The following is a 17,914-nucleotide window of genomic DNA, read 5'->3' as shown; positions in this document are numbered from 1 at the left end:
TTTTCCCCGTAGTGGTTTGTTTTTGTTTACTTTTGTTTTTTGTTTAGCTGTGGTCACTCTTAGCATTTTAAAAACATTTATAGTTTATATTTAGAAATATTTAAAAATAGCTTCTTGTCTTGTTGATTGTTCCGACGGTTTTACAGAAAACAGGAGAAACTTACCACATAGGGTACCAGGACCACGGACTAGTACCAGAACCACGGAGTGGGGTACCAGGAACACAGAGTGGGGTACCAGGAATCCACCATCCGTCCGTCCGTCCGTCAATCCATCCATCCATCCATCCATCCATCCATCCATCCATCCATCCATCCATCCATCCATCCATCCATCATCCATCATCCGTCCTTCCGTCCGTCCGTCCATCCATCCATCCATCCATCCATCCATCCATCCATCCATCCATCCATCCATCCATCCATCCATCCATCCATCCATCATCCATCCATCCATCCATCCATCCATCCATCCATCCATCCATCCATCCATCCATCCATCATCCATCATCCGTCCTTCCGTCCGTCCGTCCATCCATCCATCCATCCATCCATCCATCCATCCATCCATCCATCCATCCATCATCCGTCCTTCCGTCCTTCCGTCCGTCCGTCCATCCATCCATCCATCCATCCATCCATCCATCCATCATCCGTCCTTCCGTCCGTCCGTCCGTCCGTCCATCCATCCATCCATCCATCCATCCATCCATCCATCCATCCATCATCCGTCCTTCCGTCCGTCCGTCCGTCCGTCCGTCCATCCATCCATCCATCATCCGTCCGTCCGTCCGTCCGTCCGTCCGTCCGTCCGTCCGTCCTTCCATCCATCCATCCATCCATCATCCGTCCGTCCTTCCGTCCGTCCGTCCGTCCATCCATCCATCCATCCGCCTCATGAGACTTTTTATCTCCCAGCTGATTTAACCTTTACCCTCTGCCGCGTTTACGTAACATCTGAGCCACACCTCGCTAAACCGCGTGTGCGAGTGTGTGTGTGTGTGTGTGTGTGTGTGTGTGTGTGTGTGTGTGTGTGTGTGTGTGTGTGTGTCCGGATTAATGAGGGGGTGTTACAGAAACAGACTACAACATGCTGGAAGTCTATCAGGTGAAAAGAAGTTAATCGCTGTCAGTCTGTGGGAATGAAGGCGCAGCAGGAAGGGAGTGTGTGTGTGTGTGTGTGTGTGTGTGTGTGTGTGTGTGTGTGTGTGTGTGTGTGTGTGTGTGTGTGTGTGTGTGTGTGTGTGTGTGTGGGCGTGCGCCTGTGTGTGTGAGTGTGAGTGTGTGTGTTTCTATGAGTAAGCATTAGTAATCAGTCAACTGTCACAAAAGTGCTTTGTCTTGCAGTGTTACAGTTTGACTCTGGGACAAGAGCTCGAGGCAACAGTGTGTGTGTGTGTGTGTGCGTGCGTGCGTGCGTGCGTGCGTGCGTGCGTGCGTGCGTGTGTGTGTGCGTGTGTGCGTGCGTCATGAATTCTCTCGCAGGTTCCTCGGGAGGATTAAGGGTTCCTCAGTCTGCTTCCCATGATTCACCTCTCAGGACTGCAGCTGGGCTTGATCTGCTATCTGATGAGAGGCGGGGCTGGGAGCCCCGCCCACGGGAGCCCCGCCCCCTGGCCCGGAGGGACCCGTAAGACTGGTGTCAGGTGGCCGAAGGCGGCCGGCGTCCAGAGTGACTCAGCGGCAGGAAGGATTCTGGGAAACATGTCTGTTATATAAGTCAGCCTCATAAAGGGGTGTAGTTTGGAATGCTGGCTCCGCCCACTTTTGGTTAGTCCAAAGATGGGCGGGGCCAGCAGACCTGGATCCTCATCCATCCTCGTTTCAGACGCAGCGCCTGAAAGGAGCCCCAAGCTCCACCCCCGACATCCTCCTCCACCCAGCGAGCTGAGGGTCGCGGTCCTGATACCACGCCCCAAGGTCCTGGTACCCCGCTCCGTGGTCCTGGTACCCCGTACCCTGGTCCTGGTACCCTACATGGTCCTGGTACCCCGCTATGTGGTCCTGGTACCCCGCTCCATGGTCCTGGTACCGGTCCATGGTCCTGGTACCCCACCCCGTGGTCCTGGTACCCCCCTCCGTGGTCCTGGTACCCCACCCCGTGGTCCTGGTACCCCCCTCCGTGGTCCTGGTACCCCACCCCGTGGTCCTGGTACCCCGCTCTGTAGTCCTGGTACCACGCACCGTGGCCCTGCTACCCTATGTGGTCCCGGTACCCCGCTCCGGGGGTACTTAGCGTTGCCCACATGGCTTTGATTTCTCTTTTATTGAGAAGTGAAGTCTCTCCTGTTTTCTGTAAAACCAGCGTGGTATTTGTCTAAAACCAAGCGCCGCCGTTATCTCTGCTGAATGAACAGATATGAAGTGGGAGGAATGTGAAAGCAACCTGAGAGGAATTTTAATGTCAGATAACACAGACAGATAAGTTTATTCTGCTTTTCCCCGACGGGCTTCCAAACGGCGTCGTTTCAGCGTCTCCGCGCCGCCGCGCCGCCAGCTGAGCCGTTTTAACGCCACAAATGCAGATTTCATCAGAGGAATAATGCTTCCTAAATGTTTTTGCCCTTTAGATTCTACATTAGAGACATTTTAAGTGCTTTTTGTCGTTATGAGTCATTTCCCAGAGAAAAGGTTCCTACCTGTTTAGGTGAAACGGTTCCGGTTAATGGGGATGTTTTTGTATGCCGTTAATTTAACCATTCAAGGAGAGTGACTTTACTGTGGTGACACACACGTGCAGTTACTCTGTCAGAATGAATTTTAATTTTTAAAAGCATTTTCTGACATCTCGGAGTGTTTTATCTCCTTATCTTTGTAGCGTTGCGGGGACACGGACCCGGCAGGAGGGAACCGGCTCCGCGGGCCGAGCACAGACCGTCCTGTCGGCCGTCACATGGAAAACAGATGCAAATGGCTGCTGGCGGCAGCGGCGGCGGCGCTCTGTTGCCATGACGCCGCGTTGCCACGGAGTCGCCATGGGGACTCCAGGGTCACCGGCGATGAGGTCACGTCCCGGTGAGCCTCTTACAGGGCGAAAGCAGACGCTAATCCACTTAGTGCTGACCGGCAGAGATGAGGACCTGGAACCGGGTCTGGGTCCAGGAGGCAGGTGCTGGTTGCCGTGGCGCCAGGGGTGTCACCCCCCCGTCACCCCCCCCCCACCAGCTCTTATCTACCTCGCCTCTGAATCAAGGATAAAGGCCGCACATAAAACCCTTTGGAGATAAAGCGCCGCGGCGCCGGAGGCCTTTGACATCAGCAGCAACAAAGAGTCGCTGTGTTTGGCCGTTGCCAACAGCTTCGCCCCCCCCCCCCCCCCCCCCCCCACCTCACTGCTCTGAGGACTCAGGTCGGGTCATTACCTGCTCCCAGGTACCAGACACATCCGAGGAACCGGTGGTTCTTCCGAGGTGGTTGGTTCAGGTAGGGGGCGTGGCCTTGCATACCTGCGGCCAAGCTATGCTGGTACCACCTAGAACAGAGCCATATTGGACCAAAAACAAAAAAAACTAATATGGCTGGAGCCACAAATAATGAAAAGTCTTGTATCAGCCTTATAATGAAGGCAACACATGCTGCATGTTTCTATATTAGTTATAACTGGGGGAAGATTTTTTTTTCATTATGCACTTCGAGAAAAAAGTCGAAATGTCGAGAAAGAAGTTGAAATGTTGAGAAAAAAGTCGAAATGTCGAGAAAAAAGTCGAAATGTCAAGAAAAAAGTCGAAATGTCGAGATTAATGTTGAAGTACAATCTCGAGAAAAAAGTCGAAATGTCGAGATTAATGTTGAAGTACAATCTCGAGAAAAAAGTCGAAATGTCGAGAAAAAAAGTCAAAATTTCAAGAAAAAAGTCGAAATGTCGAGAAAAAAGTCAAAATTTCGAGAAAAAAGTCGAAATGTCGAGATTAAAAAGGAGGGGGAAAAGGAAGAAAAAAGAAAAAAGGGAAAAAAGAAGAAGAAAAAAAGGAAAAAAAGAGAAAAAAGGTCATGAAGAGTCAGCCTGAAGGCTCCGCCCACTAGGCCATGGGACCACGCCCACTGGACCTGAGGCCACGCCCACCTGAGCCAGGTTACCGCAGGTTACATGTTTTATCTGGGCTCACATTCTTCCAGATCAGATCTGTCTGTCCGTCGTCCTTCCAGACGTCTGACGCCGCCGGAGCAGAAACCAGGAGGGGCGGAGCTCCCATGGGACCAGACGTCGCCTAGCAACCGAGCAGGACGTAGCGCGATCAGCTAGCCGCGGGCTACACCGAACCGCGTCTTTAAAATAATACGATTTTACTCTCTTATAGTGGTCAAAACATCAGACTGGAATGCAGCCGTCACTCAAAGCAGCCACGCCCCCAATTACATAAATCTCAGATACATTTCTGTAGTTTGATCTGATTCATGGTGGTCGGTAGAGGAACTGCAGGTCTGGATCCGGTTCAGACCAGAACCAGGTCCCACCCCTCGGTCCTGGTACCCCACTCCGTGGTCCTGGTACCCTACATGGTCCTGGTACCCCCCTCCGTGGTCCTGGTACCCCCCTCCATGGTCCTGGTACCCTACATGGTCCTGGTACCCCCCTCCATGGTCCTGGTACCCTACATGGTCCTGGTACCCCCCTCCATGGTCCTGGTACCCCGCACCATGGTCCTGGTACCCCCCTCTGTGGTCCTGGTACTGGCTACCAGAACCAGGTCTCAACCCTTGGTTTTCTGCCCTAATGTGTCAATTAAAGTTTATTAAAGAATTTTTAAGTGGCCCCCGAGATGTTTGAGATGTTTTCCTGCACGTGAGTCACCGGACCGGGTCACAGTCAGCTGGTTCAGGTCCAAACTAGTCTGTCATGACTCATTCATGTGGATCAGGGAAACGGATGGATGGATGGATGGATGGATATTTTTATACATAGATATTTTTTTAGATAGATAGATAGATAGATAGATAGATAGATAGATAGATAGATAGATAGATAGATAGATAGATAGATAGATAGATAGATAGATAGATAGATAGATAGATAGATAGATAGATAGATAGATAGATAGATAGATAGATAGATAGATAGATATGTTGATGCTCCGGAGGTGACCGGGGAATCCTGCTCGTCTCCGCCGGCAGACAGAGTCTCCTCCTCGGCCACCGCCCCCCCCTCCCTCCCCTCCTCCCCCCGGTGGGGGATCCGCTGACGTCACAGCGGCGCACACACACACACACACACACACACACACACACACACACACACACACACACACACACACACACACACACACACACACACACACACACACACACACACACACACACACACACGCCCTCTCCCTCTCCCTCTCTCTCTCTCTCTCTTCTATTCTGGGAAGCGGCGCTCGGAATAACCCCCCGACGCGCACGCGTGCGCGTCTCCTGATTTCACCCTGCCTGACACGCGCACGCGCACATGAGCTGCGTGTGTGCGAGCAGGGAGGCAGCCGCTCTCTCTCTCTCTCTTCCTCCCTCTCTCTCTCTCTCTCTGTTTCTCCGTTTCTCTGTTTCTGTTTCCACTCGCGCAACTTTTCCTTTTCCTGCAGCCGCGCGTCCCGCGACCTTCCCACGGCTCCGTCCGTGGACCTAGTGGATCTAAGTACCCGGGACCAAGACCCGGGACCAGGACCAGGACCAGGACCAGGACCAGGAACCAGGACTAGGGACCGAGAACCGACGGAGTCCCGGAGTCTCCCGGTGCGCTGTCACCCGCCGCGGGGACGCGCAGCGGAGACGCGCAGCTGGAAGGTAAGAGAGAGACGCGCTCCGGGTTCTGGTTCTGGCTCCAGGTCCCGATTCAGGTCCAGGTCCAGGTCCAAGTCTGGCTCTGGCTCTGGCTCCGGGTCTCCCGGAGCCAGAGCCAGACTCGGACCCGGACCCGGACCGGGACCTGGAGCCAAAACCGGAGCGCAAAGACGCAAAGACGCGCTCCGGTTCTGGCTCTGGTTCTGGTTCTGGCTCCGGGTCCAGGTCCAGGTCCAGGTTCGGGTCCGTGACCCCGCTTTGCTTTGGCTTATAAGGTTCTGTGTGCGAGGGGGGGAATACCCCGCGCGCACGCGCCTGGGCGCATGCAGATTAAGAGCCGCGTTGCGTAATATCCTGAGGAATTTGCAGAAGGCTGAAAGAAGGGGGGGGGGGGGAGTTGTGATGGGGGGGTTGGAGGGGGGGTGCGTGTTTTCATCAGCTTTTTCCGGGTTCACGTGCACGCGCTCCGCCTGCCTGCCTGGGATATTATATCGGTGTGCGCGCTCCCGCGGCGGTGTTTCCTCGGTGACATTCCTTATTCCCTGCGAGGCGCGCTCCCGCGGGAGTGACTTCTTTTTTTATTATTATTGTTATTATTATCTGCTGCTGCTGGCTGGAGCTTCGTCGCTTCAGCTTCCTACCCGAGGCGCGTGCGCGTGCCCGCGGCCGAGGGAGGTGCTGGTTCTGGTTCCGGGAATGTTCCATGACGTGGTGAAGCGCTGAGAGCAGGGGGGGGGAGGCCGAGGGGGGAGCGCGACGGCCGCCGTCGCTGCTGCTGCAGCGACCGGAGCGCGGAGGAGCGCTGCGCGGCCCCGGGGTGGAGGGGGGTCCAGGAGAGCAAGGGTCCCGGCCTAATGGGGGGTCTCAGAGGAGTCAGAGGTCAGGGTAAAGTGGTGGAGGGGGCAACAGGTGGACACCTTGCAGCTAAGGGCTGGGGATTGATTCAAATGTCAAGAATCGATTCGATTCCAATTCTCAAGATCCAGGCCCCGTTTACACGTAGCAAAATCAGAATCAGAATCGGCTTTATTGGCCAGGTTCGAACATTGTCCAACAAGGAATTTGACTCCAGTAATTTTGCTCTTTGGTAGTAAAATAAACAATAAAACAAATGTGGAATTTCTATGATACAGAATAAACAGAATACACATTTAAGGTGCAGCAGTTTGAGGTAGAGAAAGAAAAGAAAAGAAAAGAAAAGGGACAGTTCTGTATAAAAATAAAAAATAAAATAAAAATAACCTATTTACAATTTTACAAGACAATTATACAAAAAAAATACAAAAAGATTATACAAATTATACAAAGAAATACAAAGTGAGGGGTGCAGCTGAGTGAGGCAGACATGGTTGTCAAGGAAGGTGCTAGATGATGCTATCCTCTCTGCAGAAACGGTGGTGTTTTCATCCGTTTTGGCTGTTCGTTTACACGAAAACGAAGCTCAAAGTCACCAAAAACGATCATTTCTGAAAACTCCGGCCAAAGTGGAGATTGGCCGGAGATTTAGGCTTCAGAACGTCACATTATGCAACAGAAACGTCACCAGCGTCATGTGTGCGACCTGTGTTTACAATTTGTTTGGCCACTGTCAATATTTTCTTGTATTTTACCGGTTTTATATTCTAAAGTCACACTTAAAAGTAACTCCACTTCTCTGTCACTCCAAACGAAAGACTCTCGTTCCGTCTTGGAAGTAACTGGCAGTCAAGGCTGATTTATGGTTCCGCGTTACACCAACGCAGAGCCTATGGTGTACGTAGGGTACGCGGCGACGCACACCGTACGTAGGCTACGCCGTCGATTTAACGCGGAACCATATTATTCAGGCTTCACACGTGGCAATTGTTGACGTTTTTTTCCAGGATTCTGATTGGCTAGCATGACTTTATCTTCTCGTTACACTGCCCCCTGCAGGTTTGGCTGCTCATAGCACCATAACAGCATATTTATGCGGGTTCGTGTAAATGAGGGTATTTTTTCAAAATGTAGAGGGGGAAATATCCGTTTTTGTAAATACCCGGCTATGTGTAAACGTGGCCTCCGAATCGATTATCAAGATTTGATTCGATCCGAGGGCTTGGTCGCCAAGTTGCATTCCGCGGCCATGTTGGCAGCCCCGTGAGTGTAAACAAACAGCAGTGTAGTAGCACCAAGTGAACAGACGGAACACACAAAAAAAAATGCCGGAAAGGAACTGGAATTTACCGGGATACCTTAAACAAAGAAGCCAGGGAGCGGTATATGGAGAAAATAATTATTATTAACGGGTTGGGTCCATATGAAATCCCTACTAAAGAGTGAAGCTCCGACGAGGATTTACTGCCGCAGTTCTGCACAACTCACGTCTTAGGCTACCTTGTTTAGGAATGTTTGGCAGCTGCTTTGGTAAATGTTTGACTCGCCATGTGTTTCAATAAATTTGTATAATAGAACAACATACAGTACATGTTTTGTATTACTCTTACTTTTTTCTTTTCTTTTTTTTGACCGCTATATTATGTGGAAGAGGCTCCGAGGTGTGAGCAATATTTTTGTTTTCCTCGTGAGATTATTTTTTTCCTCTGCAGCTACAAATAGAGCAAGTGGGGAAGTGGGGAATAAAACCTGTGTGAATGATCCGACCCCGATCTGTGTGAGTGTTTGTTTGGTTCTGCCTCCGAGCAGGAAAGCGGTGAAAAGTTAAACCATTAGCGATCTTTTCCCCACCTCTGTTATGTGGAGCTGCTGCAGCCACAACACAGCAACAGGTTACCATGGTTACAGAATAACGGAAAGTAACGATTACAAGTAAGACACAACGAAGAGGGAGCACGTCTGTACACAGCGCGCAGTGGTCCGAATAGCAGCTTAGGTAGCCTCCAATATGGCGGCTCCGCCAAGTGATGACGTCAAGACGACCAAGCCCTATTCGATCCAATTCCGATATTGATTTTGGTTAGTGTTATTAAAACTGTTATTTCAGCTGTTGCATGAATTATATGACTGTAGTTCTGCAACATATGAATACTAGTGTTATATTGAGATTCAACAGCAAGCATTGGCAGCTAATGATGCTGTAAGGACCAATCAGCTCCCAGAATGCTGATAGAACTGCTTTCAGAAATATCATATAGAATTATCAAACAGATCCAGGGAGGAAACAGAAACGGAGGAAATCGCTTTTATTTTTTCCCAGATTCCGATTTTATTTTTTTCCATTTTTAAATTTTTTGAGAATTTGGTTTTTAGCATTTTATGCAAATGTAACCGCAAGACCGTATATAAAGTAATGAAATATAGACAATTTATGCAATTATAACTGAAAACTTTAATGTTTTCATACCTTTAAACATATTTAAAGGCAAAAACATGGCACCAGTTATTCTTGTATCCAACAAAACCTTCCTTTTTTTGGGCATAAACAAAAAAATAACCAAAAGTTGTAATGTAATGATGAAAAATAATTTTTTTTTAAATCGATCTTTAGACATACGAAAAGACTTTTATGAATTAATATGAGAATCGATTTAGAATTGGAAAATCAATTTTTTCAACACAGGCCTAGTTGCAGCAGGGCAGAGGTTTGATGCAGATGTGAAGCAGCCGCTGAGACTTGTGTGACCTTTGACCTCCTGAGTGTCTCCAGCCCGGTACGTGCACCCTGGGCCGGCCCTGACCAGATTGGGGCCCAAATTAGAGCCCCCCCCCCAAACCTCCCCCCATCCCAAGGGTATCATGGGTACAGAACGACCGTATAACAACATGCCATTTAACTTGACAATAATCCCGTCAATAATAACAAATGTACGGTAGATAAAGTAGTTTGACTGTATGAGTCAAATGAAATAAATAAAAAAATCAACCCGAAATAATAAATAAATATCAAATTAAAAACTGAAATAAACAAGTCCCAAATAGCGATCAATTGCTCATCAAAAGAAAGTGAGCGGCTGCTGCAGACGGATGGTTGTCGGTTTGAAGACGACGCTCGGTGACGGGGATCGTAACGGTTATTGCGTGTATATGTGTGTGTGTGTGTGTGTGTGTGTGTGTGTGTGTGTGTGTATATGTGTGTGTGCATGTGTGTGTATATGTGTGTATATGTGTGTGTACATGTGTGTGTGAGGTCACCTGACCTCCCTGCAGGAACCTGAGATTCTCCGGTGATGGAGGTTCTGACAGCGACGGCTGAATTATTGAGACACACCTTAACGAGCCGGTTGACCGGTTCTTCTTCCTGCCGTAGATCTGTGTGTGTGTGTGTGTGTGTGTGTGTGTGTGTGTGTGTGTGTGTGTGTGTGTGGGAGTGTGTGTGTGTGTGTGTTTATGTGTGTGTGGAGGCAAGGTTGCAAGGACGGAGGAAACAAGTGGACAGGAGAGCAGATAAAGAGGAAGGATGGAGGTGAAGGACAGGAGTCTAATCTGTCAGCTGAGACACTCGTCATCAGAGCCGTGTCTGTGAGTGTGAGTGTGTGTGTGTGTGTGTGTGTGTGTGTGTGTGTGTGTGTGTGAGTGTGTGTGTGTGTGTGTGTGTGTGTGTGTGTGTGTGTGTGTGTGTGTGTGTGTGTGTGTGTGTGTGTGTGTGTGTGTGTGAGTGTGTGTGTGAGTGTGCGTACATGCACGTACGTGCACGGTCATCAGCTGTTCAGAAGGAAACTCCCTTTTCCTGAGCAAACGTCCTTCATCCCTCAGCGGTCGATGATCAGCTGATCAATACGTCTGCTGCTTATCGGTGTGTGTGTGTGTGTGTGTGTGTGTGTGTGTGTGTGTGTGTGTGTGTGTGTGTGTGTGTGTGTGTGTGTGTGTGTGTGTGAAGAGAAAGAGGCTGATAATGAAACCCATATTGTGTTTGTGGTTTTCTGACTGGACGAGGTTTGGATTTGGAGAGAGAGAAAAACAGAGAGAGGAATGAGCGAGGAAGAGGGAAAGAGACCTCCACCTCCTCCACGGCTCCTAATCAACTTGTTTCTGGAACTAAATCAGCGTTTTGTAATCAGGATCAGAGAGACCAACAACCTCCTCCGTCACTCCGACTCCTGGAGGTCTGTGGCTGCGTTTCCATGCATCACTAACCCTTTTAAAACCCGAATATTGGCAATAACCCGAATTTGCACGGCCATGTAAACACCAATAACCCCTTTGAATAACCCCAATTTTCTCTGGGTTACTCCTTTTAAAACCCGAATATTGGGTCATGTAAACACCAAACAGAATATCCCCATCAAACGGAACATGAATCTGTTTTCTGTGCATACTCTGTTCACAAGGAATCTTGGTCTTTTGAGTCCAGGAAGTTCTTATAAACACGGAGAAACCAAGACCACACCACACTAGGGCTGGGCGATTTTGGACAAAAATAAAACCCCCTAAATTTTTTACTGTAAACCCGATTTTCGATTTCGATTTCGATTTTTTTGGTAAAACTACAAAAGACAATGGAATAAATTGTTTCAAATATTTTATCTTTATTTTGAAAGAAAAATAAACACATTTCCCTATTGGGAATGAAGTGCAACTGAAAGATACTGTAAATCCTCCTTGAGTTTAGTAAAGTGACAACATTTACAATTTTTCTTGACCAAACAAAGTAAAAAATCGATTTTCCGATTTTCCTTTTTATAACATCGTCTTGATTAATAAATCTGATTTAGATTTAAAATTGATTAATCGCACAGCCTTACGCCACACTTTTGGAGTGAAGAGGAGACTAATCACTTCATAAATGTAATGAAGGATATGAACTTTTCTGCATTTGTAGACGGTAGAAAGTACTGGGATAGTGAGATTTACAAGAAGGTGAGAGAAAAGTTGCACGAAGCAGCATTTGTTTTGAATTTGGATACAGGAAGAAAAGCGGAAATGACGGGAATTGTGTCATCACGTTCTCTGTGCGTCGCTGGTTTGATCCAGATATCCTGAATGATTAATCACCATGTAAACGGAATATTCCTAATGTTTCAGTAAGCGGAATATTAGCAATAACCTGAATTTTGACTGCATGTAAACATAGTTAGAAGGGGTCACCGGGGTCACCGGGGTCACCGTACGACCTGTGCCGATGGAACTGTCCCCCAATATTACCCAGAAGTCCCTGCTGCGAGCAACATGCATCCCTCTCAGCTCGGAGACTAAACACGTCTTCAAAGACGGTCTTCAAATCTAAACATGTCACTGAAATATTCCTCCGTGTGAAACTTGTTGGTTTTTGGAAACACATTTTTGTCCAGTTTCCCAGCTGACTGGGGAAACGACTCCATGACTCGTGGAGCGACTCGTCATCCTGCAGATTCCGGTTCCTGTGACTCAAACCGAACAATAGCGTCGCTGTGAGTCACTCAGGATCTCAGTTATCTGCTGCCGTCAGTTGAGTTTGTGTGTGTGTGTGTGTGTGTATGTATATGTGTGTGTATATACAGGACTGTCTCAGAAAATTATAATATTGTGATAAAGTTCTTTATTTTCTGTAATGCAATTAAAAAAACAAAAATGTCATACATTCTGGATTCATTACAAATCAACTGAAATATTGCAAACCTTTTATTATTTTAATATTGCTGATTATGGCTTACAGTTTAAGATTAAGATTCCCAGAATATTCCAATTTTTTGAGATAGGATATTTGAGTTTTCTTAAGCTGTAAACCATGATCAGCAATATTAAAATAATAAAAGGCTTGCAATATTTCAGTTGATTTGTAATGAATCCAGAATGTATGACATTTTTGTTTTTTTAATTGCATTACAGAAAATAAAGAACTTTATCACAATATTCTAATTTTCTGAGACAGTCCTGTATATGTGTGTGTGTGTGTGTGTGTGTGTGTGTGTGTTTGTATATGTATGTGTGTGCAATGCAATACAAAAGAAAACAAATAGAGAAAAGAACTTGAAAAAATACAGAATAAGAGCAAGAAGAAAAAAAAAAATATATATATTGGTGTGTGTGTGTGTGTGTGTGTATGTGTGCATGTATAATTTTAGTGCCTTTATTTGGTAAAAACCTTTTCAAGTCAACTGTTTTCATTTCAGTCGCAGCAGAAGTTGCTTCCAGTTTTTTTTCTAGTTTTATGATTCACTTCCTTTATCTGTTAAAAGAAGCCAAACCTGTAATCTGCAGTCGTAGCCGGGGGCGACGAGTCGTCGGCTCGTCTCAATCACCGATCCGGGGGAAGGATGACGAGGAGACGCCGGTGCTGCTGCAAACACCGCCCCTCCAGAAACAAGATATCCCATAAATCTGGTCAAAACCGTCTCATTTCAAACAAAAAATATGTTTGCCAGTGGCGTTATAAACATGTTCTCTGTCAAGAATTCTTCAAACGTAAAATAATATAACATTTTTATTTTATTCTTTATTTATTTCATTAAAAGAAAAACAAAACAGTTATAAAATAATATAATTACAACAAATCTCTTTCCTTGAATGAAAGGGAACAGAAAGAAGCTTATTTTATCCGTCCCTTTTTCCTCAGAAATCAAATTTCAATAAATGTTATAATAAAAAAAATTACAAATTACGCAATTAAAAAAAAACCAAACACTTTCCAATAAACGTTATTTAAAAAAGAAAAGACAAAACCAAAAGAAAGTTATAAAATAACAAAATAGCTGTCGTCAAACACAAATAGTTGTATTCATTTTTGATTCAAAGAAAAGAAATGACAATGGTGCTAAAAAGAGAGAGAGAGAAAAAAAAAGAAAACCCAACTAACTTAACAATTATCATGATATTTCTTCATCAAACTGGCTTTTATTATTCTTTTAAATGTAATGTTTGATTTGCATTCTTTGGCTTCTGTATCCAGATTGTTCCATAAACTGATACCTTTTACAGAAACACAACATTCCATTAATTTTGTCCTGATTTTATTTTTTTTTAAAGATCTCTGTAGAAACGAGGCTTTTTTTTAAAAACTTTCTTCTAAATTAATTTCTTACACTTATAATAACGACGCGACCTGAGAGTTACAACGAAGGAGCCGGCAGGTTCGGGGTTAGCTATTTGCATATCCATGCAGGAGATAAAAACATCTCAAAATATCAGGGGATGAAAGGAGCTCCGGTCTCGGGGGGGGGGTAGTCGCAACAGAAACCCCAGCGGGTTTAAAATAAAGACAAGACAAGAAAAAATGTCACGTTAAGAGAAGAAAAGTGACAAAAGAAAAACAGCAAATCAGGATGACAAGCTGGCGACACGACTGTCGTCTGCTTGTGCTCGTGTTTGGAGTTCGACACTTCCACGACTAAAGAGATGCTTCAGAACCTCCGGATCGGCGTGTCGCCGCCGTTGTCACGGAGATTTCTTCTTCTCCCGTCTCCTCCGCGCTTCAAAGCCAATTCCACGCAGGTTTTTATTCCCTGAGAGACGGCGTGACCTTTTGAGTTTTCTTGAAACGCGCTGAACGTGTTGTTTTTTTCCTCTGACGGAGTTCTGGCGGAGGCCTCGTCTCCATGGTTACGCAGCCTCCGCCTGACTGGACCGGCTCCGGTGATGGCTCCAGATCTGGACCCGGGTGCAGATGTGGGGACATCCAGGTTCTGGTCACAGTGGACTTGTAGTCCAGACCGCCTAAACCAGGGGTCGGCAACCCTAGTGGCTCCCTTGAGCTTTTTCAAAAATGTTTGACCTTTTTTTTCCTTTTTTTCTTCTTTTTTTTCCTCTTTATTTTCTTTTTTTCTCTTTTTTTTCTTTTTTCTTCTTTTTTTCTTCTTTTTTCGACAATTCAACTTTTTTCTTGAAATTGTACTTCAACATTAATCTCAACATTTCGATTTTTTCTCAAAATTTTGACTTTTTTCTCGACATTTCCACTTTTTTCTCGAAATTTTGACTTTTTTCTCAACATTTCGTCTTTTTTCTCGACATTTCCACGTTTTTCTCGAGATTGTACTTCAACATTAATTTCGACATTTCGACCTTCTTCTCGACATTTTGACTTTTTTCTCGACATTTTGACTTTTTTCTCGTCATTTCGACTTTTTTCTTGACATTTAGACTTTTTTCTCAACATTTAGACTTTTTTTTCAACATTTTGCCATTTGCCTTCATTCTAAGGCTTATACAAGACTTTTCATTTTTTGCGGCTTCAGACATATTTGTTTCTCGTGTTTTTGGTCCAATATGGCTCTTTCAACATTTTGGGCTGCTGACCCCTGGCTTAAACCAGGACCAAGACCAGAGAGTATCAGGACCAAGTCAAGACCAGAACCAAGACTAGTTCAGCTCAAGACCGAGACCAAAACAAACCTAGTAGTGTCCTGATCCTGCGTGATTGTAGAACATCATCCTGGTTCTAGTTTCCATATGAGCTTGTTTTCAACTGCAGCTCAATAACACAGAGAAGTGGATGATGATGTTGAACTCACTATAAATGTTTCCATCCATCAGCTGAGATCAGATCTGTGTGGCGACTGCACTACCGCTATTTCTACACTATTGGAGGATTGACTCCAGTGCTTTTAAGGATTGACACGACTACTAACTAGTCCCAAAGTCCTCTAGCAGAATAACCAGCTCCAACACCCCCCTCCACCTCAGAAAAGGAAGGAATAGTAAATGTTACTGATTTAAATTGGACTGAATTTGGAGATGAAACCTGAATTTTAAATATTAAAGATTGAAATAACATTATTTACCATTATAGTAATCAGATTACACCATATAGCAGCATCACTGAAATGGGCCGGATGCTTAATCAATCACAACGATATGCAAATATTATTCATATTTCATTCATATATATTCAAACAAAATTAAATACAGACACATGCAGATATCCAAAACATTAGTTCCAAAATACAAATAGTTTACAAAACTGTACATTAACAAGAGGAAGAACTGCTGATACCAGATTTTGTCACCTCGGTGTGAAACGGACTCTCAGTTATCCGAGTCTGAGACAAGACCAAGACGACAAAAAAGGGGTTTTAGGACCAAGACCGATCTCGAGAACTACAAGTCTTGGTCACAGCTCATCCCAAACGAGCCTCGCGAGTCGTTTTACACCAAAACCAGAAAAAAACATTTTGTTATTGTTGACGTTGCCTCTTGGTCAAAGTAAACTCTGACGTCTGGAGCGTCTCCTGCGATGTTGTGAAGTCGTTACAGATGGGTGGGACAGAAAACGGTGTTCGCCCTGAGCTCTTGGGGGCTCGTCCGGGACCTCCGCCGTCCTCCAACGGTCCAATAAAACGAGTGAAAGGTGGTTTGGTGATCGAGAAACGAGAAAACGCCGCCTCCCTCCTCGTCAGCTCGACACCAACTATCACAGAATCAAAACAGAAACCCAGGAATCAGAATCTCGGGCCGAGAGCCTCATCATGTTTCTCAGTTGCAATTCTCTTTTCTCGCCATCACTTCTAAAACATATCTCAGTTTCCGAACGTTGCTCTTTTTCTCTATACAGTTGCAGTTCTGAGATGAGTCAATATCGTATCAATATCTACTCTGGTTTGTCTGTGCCGGGTGGTTGTCATGGTGGGGGGGGCGGTACCTAAAGTACATGACTGGAAGACACAACCATACATACCTGTCAAGTTTTGGATTTAAAAATAAGGGACATTTTCTGTAACCTTCTGTCCAACCAGCGCAACCGAGGTCCAGTATCTTACATTTTCAGAATCAGAATCAGAATCAGAATCAGAATCAGAAAAAGCTTTATTGCCAGGTCAGACATAATCAGAGGATTATCAGACAGGCTTACAAATAACTAAAATAATAACTTACAAACTACAATTATGAGCTCAGAATCTGGTAGTTCTACCTTTGTTGACACTGAAATGCTGTGGACATTCCTATGTGTGTAATTCCTATAATAGAGCCTAAATGAAAACACAAAAGTGAATTAAAGCACATTTATTTATTTTAAATATTTTCAGTTTATATACACATTGATTGTCTTCAAGTGAAACATTTACATTTTCTTTTCATTTTTCATTTTCACTCATGAGGCTCTGGCCTTCACTGACTGGTTAAACAGCCCTGGTGCTGCTGACAGACATTGTTTCTTCCCCCGTGAGAAATTAACATCGCAATTACGAATCTTTCAGAATGCGTAACTGTTCCCCGTCCTGCTCATCTTTAGGAAAGTAACTTCGGTTTCCCATTTTTAGAGATATTTACACAAAGTCTTAGCTTTTTTTGGGCAGAAATATTTTCTCTCTGGTTACATCCATCCATCTCTGATTGGTTGTTCCGAGTTTGTTCCCGTTGTTGCCACTAAACTCGCGAGAACCAGGATGCAATAGGGTGCAGTTCTCGTGAAACCAGTGACGGTTCAGTTTGCAGTTTAAAAATGATTATATTATAAAACGGGAAATTTACGGTAAAATACTAATACGGGAGGATGGCGGGAAAGAGCTGCTGCTCTGGATCATAAATATGCAGATGATGGTGGACTGTGGCTCTAACGCAACTTCTCTCCCTCTCTCTCTCCAGTAACGTTTGTGGACTTGATGACTCAGACCCGAGGACAGTCGGACACAAAGGTAAGAACCCGATCACGCTGAGCTGGTTTACGTTGATACGCAGAAAGTCACAACTTTCACCTCTGGACCTGGGTCAGACGGGTCTGCTGGTTTTTAAGGTTTCAGATCATGTTGAGATGAAGAGACGAAACCTCAAAGCTGACGAGGTCTTGATTACAAAATCAGACTCGTGTTTGTGAGTTTCTGTGTTTCTGTGTTTGTGTGGTGAAAGGTGGAGTTTTATCTTCCTGTAACTAAATTTAGACGGATCATGAAAAGAACCAGGATGATGTTCTTGTTCTGGTCCCTGGAGGACCGGAGGAGTTTAGAGACAACAATAATCCTCCAGAGAAAGAAGGAAGCGCTCGTAACAAGGTTGTTTGAAACTATAACTGTAGCGTGAAATGGTTATTGTGGTTCTGCCGGGTCGGACCTCCTGTTCCCCCTTTCGTAGCACCCAAATCCAGGGTCATGGGAGTTTACGAGGTCTCCGGACCGTCTCTGTGAAGCTTCGTTGCCTTGGAAACGAGGATGGATGGATGGAGGGAGGGGGGTCAGGTCCTGGAGTCTGGCTTTGCTTTTCAAATATTCAAAATGTGATGGATGGCAGAAGGGAAACAGCATCCGTGTGTGTCCGTGTGTGTGTGTGTGTGTGTGTGTGTGTGTGTGTGTGTGTGTGTGTGTGTGTGTGTGTGTGTGTGTGTGTGTGTGTGT

General features: G+C 45.6%; 1 protein-coding gene across 2 annotated transcripts in view; it reads left to right on the top strand.

The window, feature by feature from the left end:
- The first annotated feature begins 5,390 nt into the window (after nt 1-5,390).
- Nucleotides 5,391-17,914, top strand: part of hivep2a (HIVEP zinc finger 2a) — a 124,839-nt gene continuing 112,315 nt past the window's right edge. For both annotated transcript variants that reach the window (XM_061707086.1, XM_061707085.1), the window contains exons 1-2: nt 5,391-5,759; nt 17,172-17,221. The gene's annotated coding sequence lies outside the window, so the exon portion shown is untranslated. The remainder of the gene's footprint in view (nt 5,760-17,171; nt 17,222-17,914) is intronic.

This window comes from Cololabis saira, chromosome 18 (assembly GCF_033807715.1).
Source record: "Cololabis saira isolate AMF1-May2022 chromosome 18, fColSai1.1, whole genome shotgun sequence".
Taxonomy (NCBI): Eukaryota; Metazoa; Chordata; class Actinopteri; order Beloniformes; family Belonidae; genus Cololabis; species Cololabis saira.
This window is presented reverse-complemented; position numbering and strand designations above follow the sequence as displayed.